This window comes from Cyprinodon variegatus, unplaced genomic scaffold (genome assembly GCF_000732505.1).
Source record: "Cyprinodon variegatus isolate N-32 unplaced genomic scaffold, C_variegatus-1.0 Scaffold187, whole genome shotgun sequence".
NCBI lineage: Eukaryota > Metazoa > Chordata > Actinopteri > Cyprinodontiformes > Cyprinodontidae > Cyprinodon > Cyprinodon variegatus.
The window spans coordinates 837,136-844,623 of NW_015150640.1; the positions used below are offsets into that span (position 1 = coordinate 837,136).

Below are 7,488 nucleotides of genomic sequence, written 5' to 3' on the forward strand. Positions count from 1 at the left end.
TTGAGAGCAAAGTGCTCTGTTAGGAACATAAGGAACAGTCAGATCTATAATATAAGATGAAGCTTGGCCGTTTAAGGCTTTATATGTGAGAAGGAGGATTTTAAATTCTATTCTGATCTAACAGTAAGCCAATGAAGAGAAGCCAGGATAGGAGAGATATGATCTCTGTTTTTAATTTTCATCAGAACTCTGGCTGCAGCATTTTGGATAAACTGAAAGCTTTTAACTACAGTTTGTGGACTTCCTGATAGTAAAGAATTACAAAAGTCAATCCTTGAAGTAACATGCATGGACTAGTTTCTCAGCATCATAAAGTCAGGTTTTTATGTCTTCAAGAAATGCCTGTAATCTATATAATGGTTAAATTTCATCTGAATTTATAGACAGATATAGCATCAGCAGTATCATCAGTATCATCAACATAATGGTGAAAACTAATCCAATGCTGTCTAATAACTCTACTAATTGGGAGCATATATATATAGTAAAGAGATTGATCCTAGCACTGATCCCTGCTGGACTCCATAGTAACCCTGGAGAATGAAAAAGATCTTCAACCTGATAAGATTTAAACCAGCCTAGTCCCTACAAAACATTAATGTCTTTCTAAAAGAATATTATAAACTATATGAAATGCAGCACTGAGATGGGTCGGTTTCTTAAATAAAGGTTTAATTACAGCTACCTGTGGTGGAAAAAATGTATCTCCTATTAATCCCCTTTTATGTATATTGATTTTTGAGCGCTGATTTTAAATTTAGTTACTTACTTATAAAAGCATTCAAAAGGGAGAGTTTGGGATAAAAATAATCACTCTCATAACATAATTTTTCTCATGTTTTATTTATAATGGTTACTGTTTTCTCTAACTGTTCACAATTGTTTTTGATTAATTGTGCTATAATAACCATCACAGCCTTTCTGCAGGAGAAGTTAGTGAAAGAAACTTTTGTTTAACCAGAAGAAGGGCAGAACATTGAGCTATTAGGCTGCTGATTGTCTTGTTCTCTCTTTGCAAAAAAGGATAATAAAATGCAGACCCGGGGAATTACCATCTATCTCCTTTATTTAACTGGATTGCACAGTTGGTTACTTGTTTTTACCAGAAGTATGCCTCATGCCAAGGAACAATACAAGGTGTTGGTGATGATCCATACCCTTATTCTGCATACAGGATTTAAAAAAAAAAAGGATTCTTTAACTCTATAAGATACGTAGTGATTTATGGAACGAGCAGGTCTCCCCCTAAACCAGTGGGTGGCAGCAGTGACAGCTTAAGCATTGAACTCCAAGTCATGATCCAACTATAGGTCACAATAGGAGGCAAAGTTTGCTGCTTGGTGGAGGTCTGCTCTCTCCGATTGCTTTTCCAGTTCTAACTGCTTTGACTTTTTTAAACCTAAATCATGAAAAAAAAAATCATAAAAGTCCTGAAACTAGTTATCACTGAACCTTTGACACATAATGTATGTTTTTTAAGGACAAAAATATCACACTGATGCTATAGATTTTTTTTTAAATCTCTTGTATCAAATATGAGATATTCATTTTCCATTTTCTCCCACTTAGTCCTTGTCAGGGTTGCAGTGGGGCCAGTGCTTATCTCCGGCAGTCTATGGGCAAGAGGCAGGGTACACCCTGGACAGGTTACCAGTCTGTCACAGGACACTTGTTGTTAAAAGTTTAAAATTAATTGATTCTAGATAGAAACAAGAAAAAATACAAATGTTGTGGTATGCAAAAAAAAAAAAAATTGAGACAATGAAGACAAAGGTATTCCAAATGAGAAGACTGAAAAAGTGGTTGGTAGATAAAGTGAATATGCTTTGAAATAATTTAACAGATATAACATGGAATAATGAAACATAACGAACAAAAAGATAGTAAAAAAAAAAGGAACTTTTAAATGTGATCTTGCATCTAAATAGGACTTTATTTAACATGTTCCCAGCTCAGGGGGGATTGAAAAACCTTACCATATCAATCATGTGTTTTAATGTTTCCCTTTTTTTATTTTTTACATTTTGTTTTCAACAATAATTTTTATATATATTTTTTAGAATGTTTTAATAAAATTTCAGCGTTGTCAAGTCTCCTATGTTTTTATTCCTTTTCCAGGTATCTTATCTTTAATGTGTTTATTCTCATGTGTTCCGGTGCATATTAGCCCTGTTACTGTTCTAGATTGAGAATCAGAGCACATAGTTTACTGTAGAACTGGTTTGAAATGTGATTCCTGGTGCTTTGAACAGTCATTGTATTTCTTACTTCCTGGAAGTGATTATATAGCACCACAAGAGGGCACATCTTTCCCCTTTTTTCTCTTCTGTTGTTGCTTCTGAGAGAGCCTGAAATGTCTTGGTGGAGTGCTGAATGCTGATGCACATTTTATTTTTCATACATGAAGGAACAAAATAAAGAGACCATGTGGAACCTCCTCTGTGGGTTTTCTTCTTTGGGTCAAGGAGGCTGGCAGCAGGTCACTGGCTCTCTCCAATTTCATGCCACACCATTTCAATTGGCACCCAATCATATTTTTGGACCCTCCCTACTGAATTACCATTCTTAGTCAGTACTAAAGTGACTATTTTCCAGGTCTTTGTGCATATGGTTGTAATGGGATGCATGCATTTACACTGAAGGTGCCATTGTGAGCAGTGTTGAAGTTCGCTAGAGCTATCCTGGCCTGCATTCTACTGGACTCCATGATGAGCTGTCCCTGTTGGATATTGTTCTTGTGAGCTGTGGATCTACTGATCTGCTTAAGAGGAGGGTATACTTGAATGATAAGGTGACAATATGTTGTTCTTAGAGCACCTGGTGAGTTTTTAGGATAATTTTTCGGTGGAACTTTGTGCTGCGTTACCTTTTTGTACTGCAGAAGACAACAGGCAGACTGTGTCACCTATATGTAGAACCAGTGGCAGGATAAAGCATTACAACCAAAACAGCCCCTTCCCCCACAACACTAGCAGCAAGGCTACAAATTCGCTTGAACGACCAAATAGAGAGGCTGAGGATACCCCAAAACACCAGGCTTCATTTAGATGTTGCTTATAAGGCTAGATCTGGTTGGTCCGTGACATCATAGTCTTGATTTAGTCCAAAAATCATTGTTAAAAATTAAGATGTTTTTGGTCGGTCTGACCAAAAACAGTCCAATAACATTCCAATAATAGACGTTGAAACAGCATTGAAAACTGAGTTTGCAATGTCTTTGAAAGTTACGACTTTTCATCTTTCACTTTTAAACCAATGTACACGTTGTTTGGACGTATATCATGTCATCTTTATAATGTCTTTACTACCAATTTTTGCTCGGTGGGCAAGGTCTATGGAGTACCGACTGTAAAGTTGAGTAGTCAAAAATTAGGAGCAATATTTATAGTTATTTAACGTGTTATAAAAGAAAATAAGGGGTTTATTTTTTTCCCCAAGAGATTTTTTTTCACTATGCCATTCATTTATTAATAAAAATTTTACTTTGTTAAATAAATACTTAGTGTGCAGCTAAATATTTAGTTAGCAAATTTAATATTAAGTTTGCAAATTAAATATTCAGTTTTTAAAATCAATACTTATCTCCGATCTAAATATTTAGTTTGTTAAATACATGTTTAGCTCCAAACTTAATATTTAGTTTGCAAATTAAATACTAGTTTTTTTTAATAAAAATTTAGCTCAAAACTAAATATTAAGTTTGTTAAATAAATATTTTGCTTCAAATCAAATCTTTTAGTTTGTTAAATGAATATTTAGTAGCTCCAAATAATTTTTGACTGCCTAACTTTAAAAAACGGCATACTATAAAGGTCTGCATCATATTTATTGATACAAGTTAGGTAAAACAAAAAAGAAAAATGGAAAAAGGCAAACCACACCAAACCATTCCTCAAACAAAGAGTTCTTGGTCTCCCCGTGTCAGTCTTTCGCTCCCTTTTCCTCCTCCCCTCTTGTTCTTTGTCATTGCAGCAGTAACCCTTGTCCTTGGTATCCTCCCAGGCCTGGTCCTCTCCTCTTCGTCCACCTTCACAGGCTCTTTCAGCTGAAATCTTTAGGCCATCTGCCGTGGCTAAACAGGAAAGAAATGACTCTGACTGTTTTGTTTTTTGTATATAAAAAAAGGTTTTTGCCTAGTCTGAACTGTTTTCTCGCTGTATTTTAATTTATCTTCATTTTCTTCAGAAAGGCCTACATAAACTCAGTTCTTTTTGTTGTTTTATATGGTCTCTCTCTCTAGGAGGTCTTTTACAATCACAACTGCAAAGGGGATGTCTCATTTGTGGACCGCACTCTGTACTTAAACTTGAAAGCCCGGAGACTTGTCACAGAGTGCTTGCCACCAAATTTAAAAGGATCTTCCTCAATGCACAGTACAGGACAATATCTCTCAATATTTGACAGCAACTGCGTGGTGGTTCGCCTCCAACAGGAGGAAGGGGGCCTGTCGCAAGAGCGTTAGGCACCTGGGGCTTCAGAGGCTTCCTGTGCGTGTTGGTGCATGTAATCCACATGGTAGGCATGCACAGAAGCTTCCTGATCCTTGCCTTTGTCAGAGTGGACGGATACCTGGTGGTGTTCTTGAGTCGCAGACAGAAACGCAGCTCCTTAACAGAGCTGTCTGTCGGAGCATGGCTGCCTGTGGCCATGCTTGCTGCACCTCACCTGCCATTCTCCCATGTCTTGGACACCTCTGTGGGCCTCTTTGCGTAGGGCTCCACTTCCCAGTCTGCGTGTCGGCAGTCGGCACATCTACCTGGCAGAAACCACAAACTGGTGGATGACGGTCTTCCGCTCGCAGAGCATCCTTCCGAGCTTTGCAGTGCCTGGGTTGGTGGACCTCGCAAGCTACTGCATTGTCGTTTCCAGACTCTCCTCTGCACGGGAGGGATCCAGGAGCCAGACACGAACGAGAAGTCTGCGAGGACCATTGAATCGTCTGCTTCTTTGGCTGCTGGCTGCCCTACCGGGTCGCCATCATCCTGGACACCGTCCTGACCTGGGATGTCATGTTCCCCACCTGCAAGCTATGGCATCAGGTGGACACGTGGCTCTCCCATCCTCTGTGCCTTCCTGGGGGTGATGTTCAGTAAAACCACCAGGAGCACACTTGGCAGTAGACTCAGGACGGATCGAAAACAGATGAAAGGCACTGGTGCTTCATGTCTGAAAAGAAGTCGCTGAATTTTTTTCTTTTTTTTTTTTCTTTGTCTCTATTTAAATCCCGAGCCTTAACCACTGCGTTTGCAGGTTTTTGTCATGTTTTCCTTAACTGGCACCATAAAGTGCGCTGTGTTCTCATTCTGGCGTGTGTTGGTGTGTCTCTGTGTGAGTGATTTGTTCGAAGAAGGTGCTTCTTATATTGTTTCTTCACTGTAATGATAAAAAGTAAAAAGTTTCCCACATTTGCAATACCCTTAATCTCTACCAATGTATAACTATGCTTAACCCTGAGATAAACCAAATTCACACATTAGTCCAGGGGGTGAGCAAACCTTTTGACTTATGGGTCAGAATGGGTTTTAAAATTTGACAGAGGTAATTTGAATAGCTGAAATGTATGAAAAACAGACACAGTTGAAGATGCAAATTTAAAGAAATCAACATTTAGTGGAAAAAGATAAATAGAGTCACTTTCAACATTTAGAACATATTAATATCAAATGAAAGAAAAGGGTCTTTAAATTGGGAGCGATGAGCGGCATGTTAATTAAGCTACTGTGCCGCTGCTTTGCATAAATGAGCAAGTGGCAATTTTTTCAGAACACGTTAGAGAAAGTCACAATCAGTGAGATATGTGATATGTTGTTTTCCCTTTTTTGCCAGTGCATCAAAGTCTGGAGTTAGTTTCGTTGTGGCAATTCTCAGAATAGATCTGAGGTGTTGGTCAGTTAATTCAGGATCTGTGACGATCTTTGTTGATGTTCATGATGCTAAAATTCTGCTCACACAGGTCGAGTCAAACAATGGCTGAATCTTCTGTGTCGTCCTCCCGAGGTTTGTAAATGTGGCTTTGTTAAGGGAAGCGTAAAGGTAATTCAGTTAAAGAGATTTGATCTTCTCTTTTGAGACAGAGTCAGACTGACGATCAATCATCTCCAATTGCTGCTCATGTGGTGCTGTTTCGTTGTAACAGGGGACAGGACACCAGCTGAAGTGACAAAATCAGTGAACCAACAGTAGAATTCTCTGTGCATGTTGTGCAGGGATTTGCAGTATTTCTTTCACGTTTCAAGTGGCCCTCTGCATGGCCTTTGTGTGAAATTGAGTTAAAGATTTGTTTGACATTTGCCTGAAGAATAAAATCTGCTTGGATTTGAAGGCTCTCATATTTGTGAACATAATGTGCACAAACTGACCTTTCCCCTGCAGCTTAATGTTCAGCTCATTCCTGTGTGACAATATGTCCACAGCAAACGCAATGTCACAAAGCCAGTCCTCATCACTCAGCTCAGGATTTTGTTGGATTTCCCCATTAATTCCAAAAACAAACAAATCTCCTCTTTGAGCTCCCACACTCGTTGACACTCTCTCCCCAAACCTAACCCGCTGACACGAGAGTGGTAAAGTAAGTCCTGGTTATCTGCAACGGTTTTCTCTAGGAACGTAATAAACTGATGGCAATTAAGTCCCCTTGCTCATATGAAATTAACAAGTTTTACAACTGGATGCACAATATGATTAAGCTGCAATACAGATTTACACAGAGAATTTTGCTGTGAAAAAAAAACATCCTGGTCAGGGTTTACTTCTTTCAATTTATCTTGGATTCTTTTCAGTAACCCGATGTTTTCTCCAGTTGAATTTGAGGATCCACTAACACTGGCAAGTTTACACCATGGCAGCTTCGTTCTCTCGATGACAGCAGACAGTTGTTCATAAAAGTCCTCTCGTTGCATTTTCCCCTTCAGTGATTAAATGCTCAAAAGCTCCTCCGTTATCTCAAAACTGTCATTTATCCCTCTGATAAAAATTAGGAGCTGAGCAGCGTATTTCGTATCATTGCTTTCATCCAGTGCTAGTGATTATAAATTAAAATGACTCCACCTTAGTTTAACTTACAGACTGTATCTTCGGCAATCAGTTCCACACGGCGACTCACTGTCCTGAGTGATAAGCTGATTTTTTTCAAACTTGCCTTTGTTTTTCATTCACCAGATCAGCTGTCTCTACCATGCATTCTTTCAAAAACTCACCTTCAGAGCAAGGCTTGCTGACCTTGAATGCCAACAAAAAAGCGTGCCTGGATACTTGACTCTTGAATCACAGTTTTGTCTGTGAAAAACATTCTGCTGAGTCTGTAAATTAGCTGCCAACCTCTGAGCAATAGCTGCCTATTCTTATATTGACTGCTTGCTAGCGTAGTTATCATGCTTTGTGGCAAAGTGACGGCATATCAGACAAATAGCTGTTGATCATGTCATGATTTTATCAAGACCCACATGCAGATAAACCAGTCCAGAGAGACAAGGGAAAAAGTTTAACAGG

At 38.8% G+C, this 7,488-nt stretch overlaps 1 pseudogene; it reads left to right on the forward strand.

The window, feature by feature from the left end:
- Positions 1-4,521: 4,521 nt before the first annotated feature.
- Positions 4,522-7,488, forward strand: part of LOC107087565 — a 12,077-nt pseudogene continuing 9,110 nt past the window's right edge.